The sequence below is a fragment of the Epinephelus fuscoguttatus genome, linkage group LG3, assembly GCF_011397635.1.
Source record: "Epinephelus fuscoguttatus linkage group LG3, E.fuscoguttatus.final_Chr_v1".
Taxonomy (NCBI): Eukaryota; Metazoa; Chordata; class Actinopteri; order Perciformes; family Serranidae; genus Epinephelus; species Epinephelus fuscoguttatus.
This window is the reverse complement of record NC_064754.1, coordinates 28,964,631-28,989,143: the sequence shown is the minus strand read 5'-3', so window position 1 is coordinate 28,989,143 and position 24,513 is coordinate 28,964,631.

Sequence of the window (24,513 nt, the reverse complement as noted above, 5' to 3'; positions counted from 1 at the left end):
ACGGAGAGGTTGCTGTGTGGCAGAACCTTGGATCATGGCGGCTGGAGTTTTGTCGTGTTACAGCAGATAAATCCCCCCTTTTCTCTGTGTAGTGAGCCGGAGCCGGGGCTCAAGTCCGTCTGGCTGTTTGTATTTATTGCTTTAACAAATTTATTCATTTGAAAGGCCGAGCTGGAATGAGGTTAGTGGCCGCGGGCTATAGGACCCTGCGCCTCCTGCTGAGTTTTGATATGAAAGTAATTATTTTCCCACTGGCTGCCGCGGGTCTCGAGGCAGTTTTTTTTCCTCCTTTCAGCCCAAAGGGTTATTAGACATTACCGATTTCTAGTGATATGGAATCACATAAACTTCCTACAATAATAGAATTAGCATGAAAGGCAGGGGTGTCAAATTGAAATGGGAAAATAATAGCCGCGCCAGCTGCATCGTGGATGTGTGCGTGTTTGCAGGCGTGCACGCGTGTGCGTGAGTGCGCATAGTCTATTGAGCGCGAGGAGGAGGAGGATGAGATGGTGGTAGATTCGTGGGGCGGAATTTTCATGAGCTGCTGCGGTTGTCAGACGGCCCTTGTAGTCGGCTATATTAAGATAGATGTTCGATGATATCCCTCATTGTTCTGTCGCTTATATTGATGTTGCTGCGTTATCGCCCTATTGATCATGTGTCGCACATAATAGGACAGGCGCGCGCCCGCCTGCCTGCGCCTTTTTACAAAAGCGCCTGGGCCCCTCGTCATTTGTTCTAATAGGACTGTGAGTCCCTCGGGGGGAGACAGATAAAGATATAGGAGAGGAAGAGGGAGAGAGGAGGCGAGTGATGCGCTATTGCATTAATATTTTTTTGACCAATTGTTGGCTGAGCTCAAAAAAGAAAGTAAAAGTAAAGAATGGCTGAATTAAAGATGTTTAGGGACAGATGCTCTTAAATGTGCAGGTGTGTGCCCACGTGCACTGACTGGACGTGTCCGTTTAGGAAAGAGTGTGTTTAGCTTATGAAGTGTAAACGCCACCAATTCCCCGGAAACTGAAATCCCAATTATTAAAACCATTAATTCTGGCGAGCCAGTGCGCGGAGGAGCCGTGTTGACAGCCCGGCTAAATATCCCTGATCCCTCCCGGTCACCTCGCCTTTATTTGCAAATAAATTGAGGGGGATCCGAGGGACAGAGCTTTACTTTGCTGCGCCGACCTAAAATGAATTTCCGTGCCTGAGTCCCTTTAATAATATTTACATAATTTTCGCTCAGTGACTCTGCTATTTGCGCTGTAGGAAGCGGGGGGCTTATAGAAAAATAATTAGACAAGGGGACGAGGAGGGAGCGAAAGTGAAAAACAGCAGGAGGAGGATGGGTTAAGACCGAAGCTGAACACTAAATTCCCAGACAGCTAAAATCAATGAAAGTAATAACCCTATTATTTAATTCATAAGGACATTATTTTCCCATAAGGCCTCAGGAAACGTCCCCTTCGACCGAAACAATCACATTAAATCGTTCATTCCGCGTGCGCTGTGTGAAATTTCTACTTTTATTCTCTCCTCTTTTTTTGGGGAGGGGAAACGCTTTATTATAATCGGTTAGTTTCAAGAGTGCGATTAATTAGAAAATATAGGTCTGATCTGCCTTCAGCAAGGCCTTTCTACTAGCTCATGTGTGTGTGGGTGCGTGTGTGCACAGACAACGAGCCCATAAAATGCGCCTTTGTTGTACATTATGGGCAATTTTCCCAAATAATTAAAGAAATAAACTGAAAAATAGGGTTGAAATTTTACTGTGAAACAACTTTGGACATAGAGGAGGCCTCTGTATTATCAGAGGCAACATATCTGATCCTTCACAAGCACTTTTAAGATCCAACTAGACTGTGAATGTAAATTGTCATTGGTATTTACTCAACCTAAGTATCTTATATGTTTATTTGGAGTTGTTCTTTTATTAAATGCCTTACAATCAGGGAGGAGCAGCCTGTAATGATGATCTCATTACCCCAAACTGCATTATAGAGGTAAAAATGTACCATTATAGTGGCAGCCTGGTGCACAAACCTGTGCAAACATCATGTGATTTTAGCTGTTTTTGTACATTGTTTTTATATTTCTGTTTTTTAAGACTTTAAAATAGATAGATAAAATGTCACCTAGCTGCTTCTGCAGGTCAAAACAAGGGAAAAAATCCTACTTTTTACGTTAATTTTGGGTACAAGAGGCCTCCGTGTCTGTGTCTGTGGGGCTACATCATGAAACACTGGCTGAACTCAGAGAGAGAGAGAGAGAGAGAGAGAGAGAGAGAGAGAGAGAGAGACGTTTCGGTGGCACCAACACAAACGACCAATCGATCAGCCCAGACCGGACAGGCCCTCCCGCTGTGTCCGTGCCGCTCATGCATCACACTTTATGAATTCAATTTCAACCGGGAGAAATTTTCAATTTGAACGCGCGATCATTACGGCGTGGGGGGATAGCGTAAATTGTTTTTGCTCTATTATGCATTCGGACGCCATCATTTTTCTTTCTAATTACCGAGGTGTCAGTGCGGCCTGTCACCCGGGCGCTGATTTTCAATTTAACTGATCATCATACATTCATTTTCCCATTTGATAAATCTGCTATCTAGACGCGCCCGCCATGCCCGGAATATTAAGCGGCGCTGGGGCGCAGTAATAGGGGGATGTGTATGCGGCAATGAGCGCGGATCAGCCAGCTAATTTAGCACCTTCCACATTCCCCGTCTCCATCCCCCATTTCCAATTCTCAAGAGGAGGCAAGGGGGAAAAAAAGCAGGAGAGGAGAGAGTCCAATGCCTGCCTGTAACCTCCAAGAGTGAAGAAGAAGAAAGAAAAAAACCCTGAGGTTAGAAAGAATCAGAGAAATAGCGCCAGAGAAGAAGAGAAAGTCCTCCAATCTTACGCAATTTAGAGGCAGGATTAATTAACGCTAATTGAGTTCTCCAATACGTGTTATTTTTATTTAATAGAAACAAATTTGCACAATTAATTATCAACGTAATTTCAAGAACCTATTATAACGCCCTCCTCCTCCTCTACCCCTCTCTGACTCTCCATCACCTCCCTCCCTCTGACACGGAGTAAATTAGCAGCTTTTGTCATTAGGTTTAGGCGTCTTTGATCCGGACTGGATGGGCCTGCAGCCAACATCAGGCAGCAAGGATCCTCTGTTTGGCCTGCTGGATTTAGAAACTAGTGATGTACTGATTTATAGTGGGCCTAAACCCCCTCTATGCAGACAGCACTGGGCCTTAGAGAAACCAGGCTGTGAAGATTGTGTCATTTTAATTATGGCAGGTCTGTGGTACAGAGCTTCATAGACCTGATGCTATATTACACCTTATTTGTTGTTCAGACAGATCAGCCTTATTAAAAATTATAGATTTAATCTCATGCAAAACAAAACAAACAAAATAATAATAAAAAAACTCAGTGTCTGCTTACTATAGTTTCTTTGTTTTTGAATGATGCTGTGTAATTTAATCTATTATTATTATTCAGTGGCTCACTTATCAGAAGACCATGAGATGTGGACAAAAGCTCTGGAAAAGTTAATCTAAAGTTAAGCTTTTTGGGTCAAAGTCAACAATGATCTTTCATTTTTATAAAGGTGACTCATTCAACAAATAATCCAGCGAGCTTTTCCCCCAAAATGAAATCACGCATTTATTTTAAACCGCAATTAAATTCAGCACCTGAGCTTGTTCCAGATCAATTTACATGTCACATTCAAGATAATCTTAAAACTACACAAACTAATCAGAGTTATTAAATTAAAGTTACTTTGAAGTATTAGAGAACTTGTCAGCTAATAGCTTGTCAGCCAAAGTTTTTTTGATTTTTTCTTTTACATCCAAAAGTGCACTGCAGCTGGTTTATTTTTAACCCTGATGTTCTCTGTGGACTCCTGGAGACTCTTTCATGGCACAGAAAAAAATACTTAAGGTTTTATCACCTTGATACTTCATGATTTTCCCTAATTTTATGATAATTGCTTATAAACATGACTTTAGCCCACAGTCACCATGGAGAAAATGCCACATGACTTCTGTTCAGGGTCTCAAAGGCTCCAGTTGTAGGGTTAAAATGGATTTTCATAAGCTTTATGATTGGTGTTGACAGTAAGCAGTAAGTCTATTTGGATTTTTGAGTTCTATAACACTTTAACAGGGAGTTAGGTTTCTGTGGAGACTGGTTGACGCCCAAAATGAGTGAAAACACACCAGGCCTTTATTTATTGTCTGTGAAAGAAAAGCTTTTTAGCACAAAAATAAAAAAATTGTTCATGTGTAGCCCATATAATATGTAAAACATTAAATATGTCTTCATCTGGTGTAGTATTAATGCTTTGTGATGTTTAATGTGCAAGGCTCAGTTTGTGGATTATATTTTTTTCTACATATTAGGTTTAAATAAGGTCAGAAGCAAAGTAATAATGTTTGATTTTGCAGCTATTAGTATTATTATTAATTTTACACATACCTACAGCTTTGTAACCTCAAACAAAGAGGAAGTAAAACCAAAGTTAACAAACACAAGGCTTATTTTTGCACCTAATAGTTTCTCAAACCCCCTTTGGTGTTAGGTGCTGACTGAGACACACACATCCCAATAAGCCCACCTTGTTTAGATGCCAATAAGTACAGTCAGGAGCGTGCCTGTGTGTGTGTGTGTGTGTGTGTGTGTGTGTGTGTGTGTGTGTGTGTGTGTGTGTGTTGTAGTGTAATGAACGTTTATGGGCACAAAGCAGCTTTGGTTTTGTCGTGTTCTTTGTTTCATTAGCCCAGTGGTTGTAATAAATGCCAACGAGCCAACGGGATAGATTTTAATTAAGTCAGTGAGAGATGAGTGGAGTGACACAGAAAGCGGGCCAGGGCGGGGAGATGGAAGTGGAGGGGGACAGCTTTTCAATAAATCGGTTCGCTCAGGGGTTAGTCGGTGATTTCCTCGGCAAAGTGTTGGGGCCGAGCAGGACTCGCAGTAATTTGGTTGATAAATCAGCGGCGTTAGGGGCATGAAGCTTGCCGCTCGACCGGTTGGTTCTGCGTGTGATTTATGTGTTACCCGGGGGTCGTACACAAGCCCATGACAGTCCAGGATGAATTAACCAGGAGCCCGCGCGCTCCTAATGAGCGGGTATTATTTCGCTCACACCCCTTCCTTAAAAAAAAAAAAAAAAAAAAAAAAAAAGTGTGAAGAACGAGCCTGGCATACGACCCTCCCCTCGTCTTTCTCACCCCACACCCCCCTCCTCCTGTGCCATCCCTGAGGTGTCGCATTGATTCAGCATCAGCGAGTTAAACACACACACACACACACCTATATATATATGGTGTTATTTATTTACAGTGAGACAAATTGCTCAATGGAGGTCTGCCAACACCTGATTAGAGTTAAGTGAAGTGTAGAAGTGACAGACACAAGTCCTGACAAAAGATTCAAACACAAAACAGTTTCATCAGATATCGATCATCAGCGCTAACCATCTATTTTAAGCCTAGCCTTTAAAAATGCTCCACATTGGACCAATGGTGCAGTGATGTGATGGAGAAAGTACTTAGATCCTGTGCTTGAGTGCCACACTGTAGAAATACTCCCTTACTGTATTAGAAATGAGACTTAAGTAGAAAAACACAAGTCATCAGCATAAATGTACACTGTTAAAATGATGAGGGCAGAAAAATGGGCCAGACTGTTGTCTGTTTTCAACCTGGTCTCACTCCCAACTCGTTGACACTTGGTCAGTGGCCCTCAGCATCAGATACCAAGGTGCTCTTTAGTGGCAGTGTGAGACATTTTGAAAAGACACAATGCATGTAATGAGCGTAAATTGACACATTGTCCATCAGTGTCAAAACTAATGCTGGAGGGTACCTGGAGTATCATAGTTTGACACATAGGGCCACTGACCAAGTGTCAGTAGTCAAGCTGGGAGTGAGAATGTGTTGGTATTTTATGTAACTGAGTGGTGGAGGAAGTTCTCAGATGTTTTACTGAACTGAAAGCAGTAATACCACAGTGTATGAGTAAATCCTGCGTTCAAAATGGTACAGATTTTCTTAGAAAAAATACATAAAGTATCAAAAGTAAAAATACTCATTTTGCAAAAACACATTATATAAGCTATTATACATGAAACAATTGTGCTATTATAACTGATGCATTCATTTGTAAGTAGCATTTTACGGTCGTAGCAGATGGAGGTGGAGCTGATTTTAACAACTGTTTGGTATTTTATTATAATTACCTAGTTTTGTATGTAAAAGTGTACTTTCCACCACTGCTTTATCTATTGAATTATTATTTCTGATGCATTAATTATCTGTAAGTAGCCTTCTACTGTTGCAGTTGGTTGAGGTGGAGCTGAATTTTCGTGTTTTATATACCACTGGGTCTACGTAACACAATGTCTCATATAATTTGTTGATTTTGGATCTAAAATCTGAATCTGCAAAGTAACAAAAGCTGTCAGATAAATCAATAGAAAGTATGACGTAGCATTTAACTGCTCTTAAGTGCAGTACTTGTGTACTAAAATGTAGTTAGTTACTTTCCACCACTGAATATAATCTTATTATGGATTCTATAATGTGTAAGCAGTAACTGATGCAGCAGGTGAAGTGGGGCATCACATTTTATTATCTCATTATATATTATAATATTTGAATGTGAAATCTTAATTTCTAAAGTAAATATACTGGTCAAAAATGTAGTTGGCTAAAATGTAGTTGATAGTATTTATTATAATTAAGTAGAAATGTATAAAATCGAAATACTCAAGTGAAGTACAAGAGCCTCAAATTCATGCATACTAAAGCGCAGTATACTGAGTAAATGTGGGCACTGACTCTGTGGTCAGCCCAGTGACCAGAGAATTTTTTGGCAATGAACATTTCCTCAAACCACAGATTACAGATTACATTCATACATGATTATGTAGCGGATATGTTGACACTAATGTGCGGTTAGGGTTAGGCACAAAGAAGAAAGGATCATGTTTTGGCCTCCCAGCAGGAGAAATGATGATGTCTCAGTAAAAAAAAAAAAAACAACAGCTTTTTGTGGCACTATTCTCACTGACAGGCCGCTACAAAACAGTCATGTTTGGAGCCTTAAAAGTCGCAAAAACAAAACTAAAAAGTTGCTAAAACTCAACCAGTTTCGGTCTCAGACAGTAATGCGCAGTAGTCTACAGCTTGACAGCCATCTTGTCTGGGTGACACATTATCTACTGTCCCCAATACATCACAGTGACAAAGTCTACGTCCAAGGGCGTAAATATAGACAGTGCAGGGAGTGCAGGTGCACTGAGGCCCATGGGGTGGAGGGGCCCTATTGCCACCTGGAAACACGTCTGTGTTCAAAGAAGAACTCACGTTAAATAAAAAATGGTGCAATTTTCTGTATATGCCCTCAAGGCAAACCCATCTCCATCATGGCTTTGTGTTTTTGTCAAAACTAGTAACTAGGGTGCACTGGGGCCCATCGCAACTACCTCACGCCACTGTTTGTCACTTTAGAGACATTAATTTGATACATATAAAACGTGCAAATGTAATGAATTCATAGTTCCAACTTCTTCTGCTTGCGACTGGGCAGCTGAGGTGACTCCTTCCTCTACCCCAACATGCTCGACTCAGCATTGGGACAACCCAGTGGTCATATTTGACATAAATGGGTGATTTATTGAACCCCAGTAAAAACTTTTTAAATGCATAATTGGATAGTAATGTGTCCTCAGTTGCCAAAGAAGAATGTGTAGTGAATCAGAACCCAGCAGTCGATCAGTGCTGACTCAGTTTTTAGCCCATATGCTTATGAACCTGTATCTGAATGGCCTCTTAACCTGGAAATTGGATTATCGGGATTGAATGACAAAATACAAGTATTTACACTGTATGATCACCTTGCCTTAGTTGAGCTGAATGTTTTGCAGGAATAAAGTGGTTTTATATTTTTAGCTTATTTTATTTACACAGCAGTTAAGATAATGGCTTTAGGATGTGAAAGGAAAACAACTCTTAAAATGTCTCACATGATCATTTTCAGGGTGGTGTGTTATGAATGCTCTATGTAGGCAACTACTGGATTCATGATGACATTTAGCATGATAGACAGGGTCATTTGCAATGCTACAAACAGTGAGCCTGGACCTCAAGGAGAAAGATTCAGTGTCAAAGTAAGAGAGCAACCAAATATTGTGTTTTTTTCTGCAGCTTTTGACTAAATTATTGAGTACTTTATTCATGCTCCAAACAATCACTGTCACTGTGATCAGAATATTGGTTTATATAATATTGGTGATTATTGATGCTTCTTGCCTGATACTTCAACAGAAGTATCAACTTGTTATGCTCTGTTTCCATCTTACACTCTACCAGATATCCATGGGGGAGGCAGGTTTCATTTTCTCAAACCAATCAAAGTCCATACTGATGCCATACTGATGCCTTGAAAGCAGCATCTATCTTGTCTACAGCGCTCGCCATTGTTGTTATTACTCCTCAATGGTTCCAGCAAACCGCTTGACAATAGCATTAGTGCTGCCCATGGCGCTGATTGGCTGATCATTAGTGTCCCCATGGTGCTCACTGGATTGTCTTTTATTTCAACCAAGAAACCACTGTTATATGTCACAATGCCAGACGAATCAGCCAAGTCAAACTCAATGAAGCAGACAGATCCAGACAATGATGCCTCCTCACAGAATACTTTGCTTGCGGTCTTTGAATTGGATCTATTGTAAACTACACATAATCTAGAAATTAAGTACGCAGCAAATTAATGTACGGAGTGACAAAGGTAGTTTAACTGTGGTAGGGAAGGAAAGGTTTGTATGTTTTGTATGTTTCATGAGTGCAGTGTGGAAGGTGCATTTCCCTGAAGTTGCATATAATGCTAATACAGTGATCAACCGCTTATTGGATCAGACTTTTTTTATGCAAATGCTGTTTAAATATTTCACTTAAAGTAATCAAGTGTCTGCATTTGAGGTCCTTTTCCTACATGACAATACATGGAAAACAAACAAACAAACAAACAAAAGAACTGATGGCAATTCTATTTCTTTTTAAACTCCCATTACAGTTTGACTTGTAACCCCTCTGCTACCTGAGGCTAGTGCTGCAGAAAGTGCAGAAAGTCATTTTCTGTCAATGACAAACATAATCTACAGGCAGGAAGCTTATGACAAACTGCCAAAAACCAGTCTGCATGATGCAGCAGCAAAACTTGTTTCTCAGGCTACGTTGTGTAGTCTACTACTAGTGATGTAGACAGAAAACCAATGCGCACCAGTAAAGAATCTGTGGATTGATAATGCCTGGTCAAGTAATGTCCCCTTGAATGGGCCCTTGGTGGGGGGAAAACAGTCACAAAACTTCAGTAAATGGTGAAGCTGTCAGTCTCATTACTTTTTATTCATGAATTACACATGCAAACATACTGTAATCAATTATAATAATAATCTGCTTACAGTGGTCAGCTGACCTGGACAGATGTGATTACTAAGCGGTTTCCACTGTAAAACATTTAAACACCACCGACAACCCTCCATTATGGCAAAAGTAGATTAGGAAGTATTTAGCCAAGCTTAACAAAACTGCCAGTGTAGCTAGTTTGGTTGGTTGAAAGTTTGTCACACTTTTTGGGGGGGAATAATCATGCTCTTTTTGGAAATGCAGTTTTCTTAATTTGGGGACCCTTGGGATGTAAACAGGAAGTACAATGTTAGCAGTTAGCTATGGGCTACAATTTGAGCTCTGTTTTTTTGACCATATTTTGTCAAAAGGATCTCTTTACAAATAATTTTATTTTAATGTAAAAAAGAGCCCATTAGTGTTGTTTTAAGCAGCTCTGTCTCCTAGAAGTTCCATTTATATACAACTGATCTGATGCAACAAATATGTTTTGAGGGAAGCACAATGCCGAGCACATTATATTTTCTATGAACATAATGAGGAAAAGTTGCAATAATGTTGACACTGAGCGAATCACCAAAATGTTAACTGACAGTATTTTTTTATTTTATTTTTTTTATTTGTTTTCCAGCAAACTTGCAATACACTATCCACTCATAGTGACTACAGCATTATTTCTTATTAGCTTTTTTTTTTTAATAATCATTTAACTGAAATCACAAATCTTTCCCTAACCTTAACCAAGTTGCTTTTGTTGCATGGACCTAACCACAGACAGGAGTTTGGATGATAACCCAATTCTGTGTAAAAGTCCTGCACGTTGTAAGCCTGCCATCCAGCCTTCACACCTCCCTGAGAATCCACAGCATTACATAAATATAGTATTTCATTAACTTAAAGAAATGTTGTCTCTGAACACAATCCAGGCAACACAAATGTAATTTAAAGGCGACAGAGGAGGTCTCAAGACAGACTTGAGAAAATGTGAACCTGTCCTTTAACTGTACGATGGCTGGTAGTTCACACTTAAACTAGTGTCAAGTACAGTTGCAGTATCAAAGTCATGGTTCTCAACACACCTGTCTATATGAATATAAAACAGTCCCAAACAAAACAGATACTGTAAGACTAAAACAAGATAGGCCGTCCTGTGAGAAATTGATCTTATAGCATGTCACACCTTCTGCACACAAAGACAGAGTCGCTCCTATGGAGCATGACATTTCCTTTGGAATTGTGAAACAGCATCGTAAAGGCTAAGAACATGTGGATTTGTGGGTCTGTGCTGTTTATAGGGTCACAATCAGCCAAACACATTATATACAGCAGTCACTCCTTTTTGTGTTACCTGTTGTACTTACATGTTTGTGATGCTTTCATGTGACCTGGTGCTGTAGGAGCAGCTCCATAAACTGTTTCCTCTCAAGAGTTAGAAGCTCATGACTCCACAAAGTCGCACAGCACAGTTTTTTGTTTTATTGAGTCTAACCACAATCTGCATACGACAATGTTCCCAACTCCAACCCTAGATGTGCATCTTCAGCTCCCCTGACTAAGCAAACAAATCCCAGTTATCCCTGCAAAATATCAGTACGTTTGTTCAGTGCTCCTGCTGCAATTTGATAAAAATCATAAATTAAATATAGGGGATTCTTGACTATGGCTGTTTGCACCATAGATATATAGATAGATTGAGACAAAGAGAAAGATGGAAATGGAGATCAATCTTTGCATGAGTCAGAGACCTCATTTGAAACTTGCTCCTTACTGCTCCATGTGGGGAAAAGGCCAAAAGTCCAGCAACAATTATAATGTACTCCTGGCTTTGGACCCTCCTCAGGATCATCCTTACCACTCCATTGTTAGCATGTGAGAACATAGACTGTAAAAAATATAACAAAATTGCATCAATGATATTTGGTGTCCAGCCATTAAAGCCCTTCCAACCTTTTCACAAAACTCTACCAGATGAATCATCAGCAACCTTTGTTGAAAAATATGATTCATCGATAAAAAAGTTAAAAGAGGCAAAAGAGTGGGTTAAAAAAACTTTAGGAAGTAACTGCAAGTGTCAATGAGCATTAAATCACTGAACCTAAAAGTCACGTTGCCCACGCCGCTAACTGTGGGCTGAGGACTCAATAATTCAACAATTTAACAATCAGTTCACTTGAACCTGCAGCTGAACTCATCAAAGAGTCTGTGCTGTGGGCTTAGGTTGGAAATCTCAGACATGGTTGCCTTGTTTGAGCTTTGAAATGAACCAATGGGAGATTGAAATGCTCTTTTGCCTTCAGTAGACTGTATGAGCAGGGATGGAGCCAGATGTTGTAAACACCTGGGGCACAGCCCAAACCTAGGGGGTTCTGGGGGGATGCTCCACCATGGAGATTTTTTTCCCATTTGCCGCATTAACCTTAACGTTTAAAGCTTTTTCTTTGGTTGCATCTGGTTGTTATGATATGGTATAGCCATGCAAGAAAAATTGAGGGGCAAGATAGAGTACTTGCTCTGGATGGAGCAAGGACGGACCTGTCGATGGGTTCATGAGAGGATATATATATACAGCATGTTGTTGTTGTTCAGCACTTAAAAAGTGACAGTGACCAGGTTTTCATGCTCATGAAAAAAAATATTTGCAGTGCTCAGCGCAGAGTAGATGTTCTGCACCTGGTCTCGCTGTTGGCTTTTGTAGCATAACCTCTGTAGCGTAGTGTAAATACATGAAGCTCCCATTGCAAAGCTTCAGTGGCTTTCATGCTTTTAAAACAAGCATGGCACAGATATGTCCGTATTTACTCCTCTTCCAATTCCACCATAATCATTTGTGTCTTTGAAGCTGCTAATTCAGTTGTGAAGAAATGTGCAAGTGTTTGAGGACCATACAAATATCTGAGTTGGTATGTATTGGCATGTCTGTCCGACCGTGCAGATTATAGCAGTGTTAATTCTTCTTGTGTCAGTGATGGGGTTAGGCCCGTATATAGACGATTTGTCTGGGCACAGATTCTACATGTTTTCCATTAACTTATGATTAGTCATTTTATGTATGCATATGGTTTGGTTTCTCCCCACAGTGTTGGTCTTCAGCAGTATAAACTCTTAGTACAGATTCTGACATCAGATTTAATCCCCCAGAAAGAGTAATGTAACGATAGAGAAGATGTAAAATAGTAGGCCTATCTTTTATGCTTAAGTGGACATGCTCTTATTGTAAGCAATGAGATCAAATATTTTATTTTATAGAGTATGTTATGGAGGACTGGGATCACCAGTGTTATAAATGATGTAAGTGGAGCAACACACTGTGCACAAATAATGTCAAGGGGGACCTGTTGTGCTCATTGTCAGGTTCATTTTTGTATTTTGGGTTGCTACAAGATCTTGTTGACATGCTTTAATGATCAAAAAACACCTTTGTGCTGGAACACCTGTATCCACCCTGTTTTAAACCCCTGTCTTCTGAAAAAGCCCAGTCTGTTCTGATTGGTCAGCTTCTGTGTCTTCGAGTCACTCACAGTGATGTCAACTTGATGGTAATTTACATATCCAGATTTTTCAGCATTTGTCATTTGTTTGTTGACATAAATGTTCCCACATGTCAGGCAGTGATGTTTACATGTAGATTTCACAGGATAGAAAATAACACAATACATACATTAATCCCACCAGTTTCTGCATTTACATCACAGATATGGCATCTCTTCAGGAGCAACTTCTCTAGTATGGTCTTGGAAATTTCATTTGATATGGCTGTTGGTCATTTTTAATCTTTTATATGCTGTATCTTATATTTTTTGAGGTCCAAAATAAAGTGAATAGATTGTTTGAACCAAATAATAACTGACAGTTAATATATTATTATTCATCGAATAGGCTTGTGTTGTTTGGGTGCTCAGTAACAATAACATTTTGATTAAAAGTTAACAGGTAAATGTAGATCAATTGATAGAAATACCTACATTATTGAAAAACATATTTTCTAGGCTATCCTTGATGTGCTACTATGAACGCACAGTACAATAAACATAACATGGCACAACATCTTCCTCATATGTGTTTACAAGCTGTTAAATACCACATTGACAGACACTCTGAGGTGGTTTGGTCCTGTCTGATTCTTTCAGGAGACATACAGGAAACTTTAAGTGTCTCTTTTCATTTAGTGGCTGCTGGCGTCTAACCTGCACTCCACAAAAGTGGAGGGGCTAATTTCAGATGAAAGGCATCATCATGCAACTATAATTGGCAAGATGACAAGTGGGCTTTCATTCGCCCTGCTCGTGGATTCAAAGGAACAACATGTACATCTCGTTGGTTACCAATAAACTGAATTACGCTGTATTTTAAAAGGTACTGAACCTAATTTTTATATTTGGTTGACTGGTTCTTTTACAATACATTGGTGGCTTTGTTTCACATTAAAGTAGTAGCCTCTCACGTTTTTCTGAGCAGACATGGTTATTCTTATGGAAATGCTCCTATAATATTTGATGTAGCAGCCTCCCTGCACACAATGGAGCAATTGTTGGTCAAATATTCTTGAAATCTGAATCATCCTAAAAGTCTCATGTTTTTTAATTTGACATATCTCATCTATATACTGGAATTTATTAAAATTAGTGAACTTTAAAAAGCATATGACTTGCACTCCACATGCAACACTTTCTGCTCTCACATTTATTTAGAGCAGTACAGATATTTCCATAATAAACAGAGGAACAGGTGAGCTGAAAACCTACTGACATGTGACTGTCTTTTTTCTTAGATTTATTTCTGTATATTCAGGGGTGTTTAGCACCAAGCCCACTTCAAGAGACAGGCCTTGATTCCTTTGTTTAAAGACATATTTTATGTTCATATCATGTACAAAAGGCAAAACGTGATGAAGAAAAGAAAAAAAATATGCTTAAGTTTAATGCTGTGGGTTGGGAGGGTGTGTGGGGGTATGATTTCATCACATGTGAAACACCATGAGATAATGTGATGTGAAAAATTCACATATAGGCACTGTGGTTTGGGCCATGATGTAAACACTAATCATTACATTTCTGAAAATCAATGTATGTAATATCAAATGTAAGACAGCATCTCTTTTGTAATGAAGTCCTGTATAGGCAGGGGTAAGACATTTTACATGTGAAAAATCATATTTCATATGTGAAAATATGAATTTCACATGAACTTTTGTCCTTATAAATGCAAATAACATCCAGTTTGTGTACAGTGAAAACAAGCCAATACAGGGTGTCTGGTAGCTGCGTGGTTAAGATGCATACCACATAACCACAATGGTCATGGTTTAATTCCTGTCTGTGTTGCTGCTTGCTTTCAAAGGTTAAAAAACAAATCTTAAAAACTGGTACCATGATGAAAAGTATTTAAAACAGATTCTAATCTCAGGAATCCACAAAAGATTTTCAGGACATCACCCATACACAGTGAAGTTAGTCCCCACATGTGATGTCTTTTTTTGTCGCGCTTCATTCAAACCATCTGCAATGATAACTGCTAAGATAGTATATCCATACCAAAACATGGATGGGTGATGGTAACATAGCAAAACCAGGGAACCCATATGGTCTATATGCACCCCAAAATGACATATACTGTTGGTGTAGACAGAAAATTGTAAATTCAAATGATTGATTTGGTTTATATTTTAAACAGCATCATACATTTGCTCTTTAGCTCAGTGTGTCTTATGTGTTTTCCTTGTGGAATGGGAGTACAGTGGCTTAAAAAGCTGCTGATATGGTGCTAAAATACTTTAATTTTCTCTTTTTGCATTACATGCAAAAATTTTGTAGAGAAGTATTATTTCTGTCAGTAAGGTGTGAAACCAGTACGGTACAAGGTATGGATAGTCATGTATCAAATCCCAGAGGGTGGTAATCCTTGAATTTTAAAAGAGTTTTGAACAGGCAGCTAAAGCCACCCTTAAGTAGAGTCTCCAGATGCTACTGTTTGTAAATCTGCCAGTTGGAAAACATTATGGATGTCTATAGAAATTACGGAAGACTCAAAATCTCATCAACACAGAGAGCAGGACAAACAGAGAGATTTGCTTACACCATGTGGAAGAGTCTGCGCGCGCTAAAGGAGCAAGGGCATTTCCATATTTCCAAAGAGGCGAAAAAATCTATTAAACCAAAGAATTAAATACTTCATCTGCCAGATCCCAGCGCGCACATGCCAGGAGTTTGTATTATAAACGCACCGGTAGTTGAAACTTTTGTTTTACTCATGTGCGTTAATCTCCACCCTATCCTGCTCCTACTATAATTTTGTTAGACTTTTTCATATTTATTTAATAAATGCCCACAGTGCAAATTGTAACTTTGTGTGTCGAGAATTAATGGGAAAAGCCCCAACTGTTAAATCGTAAAATTTGAATTAGAAAGTTCCCATGTAATGCATATCAAACATTTATTAAAGCCACGCAGAATAATTGAATTGTTCTGCTGGTCTAGGTCTGATTTGTTTAACTAAATTCTTTGGCTGTCGAAGTGTGATACAAGATTTCCTGCAAATTCCATTAAAGACACAGGTATCTCTTTGTGTATTTGTGCATCTCCAATACATATCGCAAATTTTTCATCTTTCTTTTCCTCTCCTCGCCCTATCTAAGCCCCAGCTCTGTCACTGCTTATCCACATCTTCACTGCTTATCTGCATCGAGCCCCTCAGTGAGATTTCAACCACTGTGACATGTAGTGAAAGCAGAGGCTGTCAGTCAGCTGTGCCAAAGAGATTGAAATCAGGGGAGGGAAAAAGGGAAGAACAAACCAAAGGGAGAGGAGAAAAAAACACGGTAAAGTTAATATAATTTCATTTTTGACCCTGAGTGACAGGAAGCAGCCTTGATATACAGTAAGCGTATAGAAAGTGAATGCATTAAATAAGCTCATGTAAATGTCAGCTCGTGTATCCCTGCAAAAGAAAAATACAAACACATCTGGGAGAAGGTCTGCTCTAACTTATTGGGCTGATTATTAAGCATAGCTTATAATGTCAGCCTCCCGTACACACAGTATGAAAGTATCTCTCCCAAATACACGTGCGCGCGCACACACACACACACACACACACACACACACACACACACACACACACACACACACACACACAGAGTAGCCTGGGAGGAACTTTGTGTTTTAGTAAGCTAAGTTTCACACATTGACTGGAGGTGTCCTTGCTTTCTACTGGTGTAATTATCACTCCGGGAAAAGTGTTTCATTAGGAAAGCTCCTCTTTCAGACACATTACTCACAGAGGGCTGGACACAGACACCCTGGACAACACACACATGCATGCACACATACAGGCGCACACACACACACAATCCAGTCTCCGTCTCATCACCCCTCAGTCTTGTCCTCAGTCCGATCTGTTTTTCTGGACTTCTTCGCACCTCCTCCCGTTCGTCTCCCATTGTCATTCTTTCACATTTACCCCTCTAACTCAAAGATCCTTTTTATTCTTATTAAAACTGTCAGTGTTTTAAACTGCCACCAACCAATTAAATAAGATATTTTTTACTTTTCTGGTGAATCGAGCACATTTTGGTGTCTAAATGTGCTAACTTTAACTTTGGCTGAGCTCGAGTGCTTAATTTTCCTTGCTTTAAAACTATCCTTCAACCCCTCCTCCATCATCTCTCCTTCCGTCCTGTATCCAACTCATCATCCCCCTATCTGTCCCTCCCCCTCCTCCTCCTCCACCACCACTCACTTCCCCCGCTGCCCTCTCTCTTGCTTGGGAGGCCTGCAGGTCTGCAGGTTAATGAGTCGTGAAGTGTGAAAACTTCCTGAGACTCAACCGGAGCTAAATGCTGTTTCCAGATGTGAGTCTACAAATGTCTGGATGTCCGCTTGAAATGAGTTAGAGAGGTATGGGTGGGGCATTTTGAGGGGTGGGGGGCTGAAGAGGAGAACAGAGTGGCACAGAGGGGCAGCGCGTTAGAAAGATGGGAGACAGAAGGAGAGAAAAAGGTAGAAACAAAGAGACTACAGGATTATTAAACTATTTCACATACACACTGCACTTGTGTTGAACATCACATCATGTACTTGTCACTACCTCTGCAAGCAACTAATAAAAGATAGTGTGTGCACTCAGCACGATGGTGCTCTTGAGGATTTTATTTCTTTAGCAATGATTAAAATGTCATTTTTCCTTTGTCTAATTTACAGCACACAAAACACACCGTAACCTTTCAAAAACTAAACACTGTTTTAACCAAAGTGAAAGGAACTGAACACACCAGAGGAGCTATGCACATGTTCATCCTGACTTAGTGTTCCTGGGAATGTGCCAATAAATAAAAGATAATATGAATACAGCCACAGATAACTTTTACTTCAAAAACAATAATGTCAGAGCTGCAGATGACCTACAGCATCCATCATATGATTAAAAAACATTTCCTAACAACTGCTAGTTTGTTATTTATTTCACAACTCAGGGCTAATCTGATGCTAACCAGTGTCCCATGCTAGTATGAAACAAGACTAATGCTGAGTCTCAAATCGCGTACTTCTGTACTTAGACTTAATATTTTGAGTGCATAAGTGTGTTCACACTGAGAAGTATGGAAAAATGTAGTGCACTATGAGTACCCGGATGGTGCACCCAAAACAGTCAAGAAGTTGAGTATGGAACTATGGACACTTCTCGTCCTCAATGGCCACCATCTTGGCTATGTAGCGGAACAAAATGGCAGCTGACTGTGCGACCGTGAGCGTCACTGCATTGTACAAATACATGTGTTTTTGCACTAAGCACCACTACACTGTTGTCGGATATAAGCCAGCAGTATGTTTATTGGGTTAATTTAGCAGTCTGTAATGATTTGGCACCGCGAACGATAACGCGAATGCTAATGCTAGTTTGCTAACTAGCTAACAGCTGCACATTAGCCATTAAAAGAAGAAGAAGAGGTCGAAATTGGCGGTCGTCATTTCTGGTAAGTGCACAACTGCCATGTTTGGTTTGAGACACACTACCCTGTCGAAATCCACGCACTACGGCAATGAGTACATAGTGCACATAGTAGCTATACTACATGGAAGTGTACTAACGGAAGTATGCGATTTGAGACACAGTGGAGTCTACAGTCAGTCAAGGTGTAGATTTTGGGGTGGACGCAGGGGACGCCTCCCCTACGATATTTAGAAAGTGTGTATTTGTCATCCCCAATAAAACATGAAGGTAGCAGATGACATTAAGGACATTTTTACACCATAAATGATGTTGAGAAGGCACCGTACTTTAAGCTAAATGCTAACATCAGCATGCTAACATTCTCATAATGACAGTGTTAACATGCTGATGTTTAGGTGGGTATGTTAACCAAACATAAGTGTACAAAACGTCATGGCAGTCCATCCTGTATTTGTTGAGATATTGTAGTCTAGACCGTCAGACAGACCACCATCACAATTCCTCATGCCGTGGCCGAATGTGGCTAAAAAATGGAGGACAGCTTCAAAGACTAACCTCAAACAGTGAAAATCTACGGTGTGTGAAGTGGACTCACTGCTCTGTAAATCTGATGCATCTACAGGCACCTGCAAAATCAAAAGCTGATCGTCACCCACTGCACATCTGCAAGCAAGTCAGTGTGAATATGTATATGTATGCATGTGTGAGTCAGTGTGTGCATGTGTCTATAATCTGGCGTAAATAATGACATCTCTGTCCCCCGTCTTCTCCGGTGCCAACTCCACTAATTATTTATTCTTGGACGCTGCAAGGGTGTCAAACCTCACACTCCTGCCTCTAAAAAAACAGTCTTCCCCTCTGCCTTACTGGCAGTGAGGGGTAGCATTGTTTGTGTGTTTGTGTATAGTACAACTCTATCATATTTAATTGTAAACTACAATTACTCATCATGTTTGGTTTCCATGCCAGTTCCTTACATATTTCCTGAATGTTTTGGCTTCAGCAGCTGAGATATTGAGCTCTCCGTCCCGGAGGTTTCTGCCCCAGTACAGTGGAGGTGTTTGTGGTGCTGGGAGTATCCGAAAATACATTTCAGACATTAATGTGTCTGACCAGAAACAATGTCCCTGTTACTTTGGACAGTTTTTCATGTGGGATTATTTCTCTGCTAGACAGAAGTTCCAAAGGAAATTGTACATAGCGAGGCCTGTGGAGTATTCAGAGAAACACTGCTTTAGGAAACACATGCTGTTGGTGTATTTTTCAAATATAGGCCCAACTTATCTCCATTGTGGTGGAGGCAGAAATCTCAGAGACAGATATCTCAGAATCTCACCAGATAAAGCAAAAAAAACTGCATCGCTAGATACTGCTTTTGTAATTTGGGTGAGCTGACCCATAAACCTCACAATTGAAATAATCATCATCCATCTGTCTCTCCATCTATCTGTCGCTTTTGCTTTCTCTCTCTAAGAATAATACTTTAGGACATACAGCCTCCCTCATGACTCATCCTGTGTGTATTTCTACCTGTGCAGAGGACAGTTAATTCTTTTAATATACCTTCATATACAGAATATAGAAATAAATACCCCAGAAACACTAAGATTGATTTAATAATTGTATCAGATGACAATTCATGTAAAATCCTGTATGTCACATTCCTATATTTTTAAAATTCCTGCTTTCTACAATGTCTGCACATAGAAAACACAGAATTATTGAAGTTAATTCTGTTTTTTTATACATATTCATGTCTGCACATAGTAGTCAAATGATTATGTTTATATTGTTTAGCTTTTCTGTCCTTGTTTTTATCTGCGTGTCTATTTCTGTGTGAGAGTAACAAAAACATGAAACTGAGTCACACTCCTTGTATGAGTACACATTGGCCAGTGGACCCTGTTCATATCACTCCTAACAGTGACAATAACATTTTACACACCAAGTTAATTGCTGAGACCTGTGGAAACACTGAAATCAAACAGGGGCAATGACTACAGATGGTCAGACAAACACAGAGCATGTTTAAAACAGATCTCTGTAATTACCTTGGCGAGGAAAAAGCAACGCAACTACAGCCAAACTGCAAAAATAAGAACCAGGTTGTAAATACTGACATTTCTTTTAATTAGGACCCTATAGTAATGCAAGAAATTAATGAATTACATTTTTGGGGGCTAGAGGTGCTTGAAAACTCATTGAACTTGGTACACATATTAAACATGGCGAAAACTTACGTCTAATATGCGTCTCAAGCTTGGGTTTGGTAAACTGGCTCAAAAGTGCCCCCTAAATTAAAGCCCCCATCTTTAAATTTGACAACCCAGTCTCACTCTGAAGTCCAATACCGGTGGTTGAGCAGTGACTTCCGGTGTCAGACACAGACTAAAAAAAATCCATTGTTTCACGTTGGTGTGATGCTTGGCCAGCCTCTGTTATTGTGTAACAGTGTTTGGTGGCATCAGGGGGAAATGCAGTGGGTCGACAATGTAAGGCCCCATTTATACAACAACAATTTCAACTGAAAACGGTAAACTTTAGTTGCGTTTTGGCCGATCGTTTACACAACAGCAGCATTTTGGGTGGCTGAAAACACAGCGTTTTGAAAATGGGTTCCAGAGTGCAACATTTTGGAAACGGCAGCGTCTCCGTTGTCATGTAAACTTGCAATATGCAGTTCCTCTGAAAACGAAGACTTTTCGCACATGCGCATTACGTTTGCAGTCACTAGGCATGCCAATTGTCGTTTGTGCTGCTCACCCTGTTGATTTGAAGTGAAGTGTAGATCTGTTACTGTAGCAACTCCACCTCGTCGTCCATCCAGACAAAGTTATCTGTGCATGCTTTCGCCATTGTGTCTTCTTTGTTTTGGTTTGTAATCACCGCGTTGTAGAGGAAGGCGCTTCAGCGCAGGCGCATGGCGTCATGCTGTGGTGTTGCTTTGCAAATTTACACTGCCACCCATTGGCCTGGCGTGCATACTACAGCATTTTCAGTAGATTTTGCGGCTCCGTGTGAACGGAGATCATTTCAATAACGTCGGCATATAAAGGCAGAAGTTTTTTAAAACGCAAAGGACAGACTTTTCCGTTTTTAGAGAACCCGTTGTCGTCTAAACAGGGCCTAAGTTAAGGGGGCGAAAGTCTGAGTAGGGTGGCCTGGTGGGGTGGTGGATGAGTACAACAACCACCAACTTCCACCAGGGAGGCCAGCGTTTACTTCCTGTATGATTGTAAAGCCAAACCCTGTTTTTTTTTCCAAAACCAAACTTATGCTTTTGTTGCCTAAACCCAACCATGTGGCTGCTTTGGCAAAATGTTACCACATGCATCTGTTGTTGAAGGAAACAAATGTCACTTCACAGTGTTACTACCAATGTAGTGCATTTATTTTGAATGAGACTACGCAAACTGTATATTTCCTGTGAAAACGGAAGTGTATTTTGAAAACGGACAATGCATGTAACAGGCTGAAATTGGCACGGCATCCCAGAACGTCAACAACCAACGCACCCAGGGTACCTCGCATATCAAATCTTGACGGCCAAACTTCTCCCAGGAGGAAACTGATGTTTTGGTCTGGGAGGTCCAAGCTCGCAGTGTCCGAATATACGGAACTGCGAGCAGACCTCCACTGGCTGATGATGCAAAGGTAGCCTGGGAGGAGGTCACCACAATTGTAAATCAATGTTGCGTTTCTCTCGTGCGTGCGCGCCCTCTCTTTCTCTCTCACAGTCTCACTCTGTTTCTTTTCTTTTGACTTTTCTAAGATGACAGATGCTGAATATATACTCCCTATCTGATGCTGTGGCTGTTTGTGGTTGGCGAGCTTTGAGCGCACCTTCGGCGAAGCCTTTTGGCACGAAACTGTCACTGTGCCAAGCTGGATCTGTCGACACCTCCCCCCTGCCGCCACACCCATCTCAGCGCACCTCAGTCTGCCAAACTACCAAACAGAGCGCGCCTCGGGTTGCACTGCTCGAAACTAGATCTGCGCGGGTTTCGCCATCCTGCGCTGCGCCAGGAAACTAGAGCCCACTGTGTGTAGCATTTGTTCTCTAGTGCCACACAGTGGACTCAGGACGAAAAATAAAATTTGTGATGCGTCATTTCCAACACTATGCACTCCACACAGGAAATAACATCTAACTTGTGCACACAGTCTCAGATGGATGCGGAAATGCCCAGCTGCGCCAACCAGCGTCCAGCCAGTACCGCAGCGTACAGTGAGATGCAAGGTCGCATTCGTCACTGCATGCAGCTTTAATTTGAAATATCTTTTTTATTTATTGCCAGGTTCAAATACAAACACTAAATAGGAGCGAACACATGACCAGTGATATGTTTCAGCTGATACAAGCATCACTGTAGTGGGTGGTATTCAAGCAGCTCAAACTTAAACCAATTAAATCGGGTCGACACAACACTGATCGACTGGAGGCAAAGACAATTCGTCGCCTCATGAGAGTGGCTTTAAAAGTAAATGATTCAAGTCATCAGTGGAAATTTTCCATCATCTATTTTTCATTTGGGTCAACAAAATGGCATTTACAACAGCGCTGTTGTCTCTCTGCTGGTGTTGGCACTTATGAATAAATGTTTGTGTTTGCATGTGGGTGTGATTTAAGAGACTCTCCATGCTCGTCAGTGAGTGTGATTGAGCTCTGAGGGGTTATAGGGAAAATAAGTTGAAAACAGGACAGAATCAATACCGTTTACCCAATAGCCTCGTAGCGTGTGTGTGCGAGTATTGTGTGTGTATCTGTGAGCCCGCCTGTGTGTGTTTACCTGAAGTGTGACTGCATTTAACGTGTCAAGTTGAGGAAAAACAACCAATTGCCTCTTAGCACACGCTTTATTGACCAGTGGAACACAAACACACAAACACACACACACACACACACACACACACACACACACACACACACACACACACTGCAGGCATATTGACTGGTTGAAGGGAGAAACAGGTTTAAGGCAATTAGAGTAGTGTACTTTCTGCCAGAAACCCACTATGATCCTTTTCACTGCAGTTAGCCAACTACCCCTAAAGTGTGACTAATATTACATCAATGGAAGAAAGTAAAACAAGTCACTTTGTTTAACACAGCTGCTGTATCGCTGTCATTGTCTCAACTGCATCACACCAGAGAATTTAAGCTTTACAACCTCTTCCTACAGATTATGTGAACTAAAAAACAAACACTAATTTCAGCTAAAATTGTTTTCCTACACTGAGAACATTGGTGCACCGTGTGTTAAGTGTGTTGTGTACCGATCCACTGTAAAGTGCTTTGTGGTTTTGAAGGTACAGGGATATGCTTTTGGGAAATCATCTACTGTTAATGTTTTTCAAAGCCGAACATTTCTGTCTTTTAAACACAAATTCACTGGTGAGTTTGTAGTGTGGTGAAACCAATTAGTAATGTGCAAACATAATTTCCAGGAGACAAGGTTGCATCACATTACATCAGAACAGTGTTGCCTTTTTATTTAATTGGGCAGGTAAAAGTTGGCTTGGATTAATTTGTGCTGTACCATTCAGACAGTTTCCTTCGATGAAAATTTAGGCTACATTTCAATGAGTCAGTGCCAGTGATACTAATCATCCACCAGCCCAGTCGCCAGAAGAAGACGTTGGTATTGTGGTTCTTTTGGAAACTTTGGATACATTACATTTGTATGTTTCAGAGGTATTATATCAAAGGTTCTAAAGGGAGGTAGTCTGAGCTGACTGCCATCAGGAGGTGGAGAAGAAAGTGGTTGGCATGTCACCTAAGAGAGAAGCCTGCCAAGCTGCGGACCACCATTTGAGACCAACAACCAGCAAAACTGGTTGTTGTTTAGGGAGTCATTGCTGCGTCTTCCAACAGCTCTTTAGCCACGAAACATGAGTTTTCTGTAGCAACTTGTCATTTAGTTTCCTCCAGGGACAGTGCCAAGAAAAGTGTTTTTTACCGAGACATTTTTGTAGTTCTAGGCGGGATTTGGTCACAAAAACAGTTATTTTAAGCCAAAACAGAATCTTTTCCTGACCATAACCAAGTGGTTTTTGTGCCTGCTGAAATGTGAAGTTTCAACGTAGCCACTACCTAATAACATACAAACCTTAACATATTTGTGCTTCTCAGAAACAACAACAAT